The following is a 3377-nucleotide window of genomic DNA, read 5'->3' as shown; positions in this document are numbered from 1 at the left end:
GAGGATGGAACCTTTGTGAATGGGATTAGGGCCCTTATGAAAGAAGTACAAGAGGAAGTCCCTGCCCTTCTGCCATGTGAGGATCCAGCCAACACATAGTCAGGTAGGAACAGGAAGTAAGTCCCCACCAGACGGCTCTGAATGTTCTGGAAGTTCCGTCTTGAACTTCCCAAGCTCCAGAACTGTGAGGATTAATTTTCTGTCATGTATTTAGCCACACAATCCATGTTATTTTGTTATAGCATGAGCTGAGATACCTTACTAAAATTCAAATATTCCTGGTGCGTTCAGAAAGGAGAAAGAGAAACTGTGACAAGGGAAATTACCAAAACCAAGCTTTATCTCTTGATAAACTTGCTTATGGCCATCTGTGCTCTTGTATATCTAAATAATACCAAAAATGTTATTCCAGTAGTCCACATCTTATACTATAATTTTGATTTTTACAGGAATAGCATGTACCCTTATTTCAGCTATGAGAATTGTGTTATAATGGTCTTGACACCACATTATGAGCATTTAGATAATTTTTATTGAGCACATACTATGTATACCTAGAGTTAAGCTTGGTACATGTGAATTAGCAACAAATAAGCAGTGTCTCCTCCTTCTGTCCCCAAAGAGTCCATAATAATGAAGGAGAATCTAAGTACCAAATCCACAATAGCAACTATAAAACAGTAATTTTGAAATCACGGAATTTTTGAATCACAGTAGTTGCAAAATTGAAATCAGTGTTGTGAGGGAAAGTTTGCTGAGATAATAATAATAAAAACAATAACAGAGGAAAATATCATGCTAAGCGAAATAGGCCAATCCTACAAAACCAAAGGCCAAATGTGTTCTCTAATGTGCGGATGCTAATTCACCATAAGTGGGGGGGGGGCACTAGGGAAGAACAGTGTCACCTTAGATGAGGTAGAGGGAAGTGATGGGAGGGGAAGGGAAGGGATGTGGGGATAGGAAAGATAGTAGAATGAAACAGACATTATTACTGTATGTATATATGTGACTGCATGACCAATATGATTCTGCAACATGTACACTCAGAAAAATGAGAAATTATATCCCATCTATGTGTGATATATCAAAGTGCATAAATGCATTCTACTGCCATGAATAGTGAATCAAAATGATTTTTTTAAAAAATTTAAATCCCCCCAAAAAAACAATAATAGAGAAAGGCCTACTTTTTTATTAGAAATTGTATTATACACAGTAATTGGGTTCATTTTGACAAAAGTATACATGCATGGAATTTGGTTTAATCCATTTTAGTCTCCATCCCCCATCACTTTCCCTCTTCTCTCTCCCCCTATTCTCCTACCCTGCCCATCTTCCCTTGTTTGTTTGTTTTTGATTAGTATCTTGTATACACACACAAAGGTAAAATTCCCTGTGGTATATTCATATGTGCACATAGAATGATTTTGTTAAATTCATTCCATATTTCCTTCACTTTCCCATCCCTCTCCCCTCTTTTGATCTTCTCCTTCACTGATCTTCCCTATCTTTTTGGTATCCACCCCCCAGCACATATAACTTTTCCCCTTACTTTGTGCTAGATTCTGCGTATCAGAGAAAACATTCAACCCTTAATTTTCTGAATCTGGCTGATTTTGCCTAACATAGTATTCTCTATTTCCATCCACTTACCAGTAAATGCCAAAATTTTATTCTTCTTTATGGCTGAGTCAAACTCCATTGTGTATATATACCTCAAATTTTTTTAATATTTATTTTTTAGTTGTCAGTGGAACTGGGCACCACAATTTCTTAATCCATACAACTATTGATGGGCATCTGGGCTATTGTAAATAGTGCTTCTATAACCATTAATGTGATCATATCCCTGTCATGTGCTGATATTAGGTTTTTTGGATATACACCGGCGAGTGGAATAGCTAGGTTATATAGTGACTCCATTTCTAGTTTTTTTGAGGAACCTCCATATTGCTTTAAAAAAATGGCTGTACTAATTTGTCGTCCCACCAACAATGTATCAATATATGGTTTTTCCCATATCCTCACCAGAATTTTTTATTATTTGTCTTCTTGATAATTGTTATTCTGACTGGTATGAGATGAAATCTTAGTGTACTTTTGATTGGAATTTTCCTGATTGCTAGAGATGTTGAACAGTTTTTCATATATTTGTTGGCCATTTGTGTTTCTTCTTCTTCTTTTTTGTTCAATGTTCTTACAGTTATATTTCATTTTTATTGGATCTACACATAATCCAAGTAAATATCACCATCTTGTACTCTAGGAATCCATCATAACCCTCAAGGGTTTAAATACATTTTAATGATCTAAGAGTCTCTCTGATTATCAGCCATGACTGTCATGTTAAACACAGGTTAGAAACAAAACAACGTAGACAACCTTTAACCAGATTGGATAGCAATGCAAATAATAAATTTTCATTTTCAAATCATTTCTTAGAAAATTTTATAAAAATGTGGAATGCTTCACAAAATTGCATATCATCCTTGAGCAGGGGCCATGCTAATCTTCTCTGTATCGTTCCAATTTTAGTGTAAGTGCTGCCAAAGTGAGTACTTGTTTTCTTCATTTGAGAAGTTCCTGTTTATTTCTTTTGCCCATTTACTGATTGGGTTATTTGTGGGGTTTTGGGTGTTAAGTGTTTTGCATTCTCTGTATATTCTGGATATTAATCCCCTATCAGAGGAGCAGCTGGCAAGATTTTCTCCCATTTCTGTAGACTCTCTCTTCATGCTCTTAATCATTTCCTTTGCTGTTCGGAAGCTTTTTAATGGGATGCCATCCTAATCATTGATTCTTGGTTTTACTTCTTGAGCTTCAGGCATCTTGTTAAGGAAGTCAATGCCTGTACCCATAAGATAGAGTCTTGGCCCATTTTCTTCTAGCAGTTGCAAAGTAAGAAAGAACTACTTTTGACAGGGTGACTATACATTGAGATTTCAAAGATAAGTCTATACAAGACTTGTAATGAGCAGAGGGAAGACTTCTAGTCCTGCAGATGGCCTGAAAAGGTACCCTCCTGGAGGAGGTAAGTGACCCCCTCACACCCCAACCAACACTTAGCTGCAGCCATCTTACTTGGTTCAACCAAAGTACATTGCTTTTGTATTTCTGTGGAATTCTGCAAACAATACTTTCTCCAAATGAAAAATAAAATTATAGGGTTATTTTTTCCTTTCCTCCACATTTTCAACAATTTTACCACTCTGTAAATTTGTTCTAAATAAAACATCTATAACCAATCATGATGTAATTTAAATGGGGTATTGGGAGTATTTAAGAAAAGAAGTGAATTTGGTAAATAATTAGTCAAATAAAATAATAATAATAATAATAATAATAATAATAATAATATCATTGAACAGCAAAGA

General features: G+C 35.4%; 1 non-coding gene across 1 annotated transcript; it reads right to left on the bottom strand.

The window, feature by feature from the left end:
* Positions 1-2455: 2455 nt before the first annotated feature.
* On the bottom strand, positions 2456-2562 carry LOC139702983 (U6 spliceosomal RNA). Its single transcript, XR_011705539.1, has one exon. It is a non-coding gene; the product is annotated as a U6 spliceosomal RNA (small nuclear RNA).
* Between the last annotated feature and the right edge of the window lie 815 nt (positions 2563-3377).

This window comes from Marmota flaviventris, chromosome 1 (genome assembly GCF_047511675.1).
Source record: "Marmota flaviventris isolate mMarFla1 chromosome 1, mMarFla1.hap1, whole genome shotgun sequence".
Classification (NCBI taxonomy): Eukaryota; Metazoa; Chordata; class Mammalia; order Rodentia; family Sciuridae; genus Marmota; species Marmota flaviventris.
Note: the sequence above shows the minus strand (reverse complement) of the source record. Positions and strands in the feature narration are given on the sequence as shown.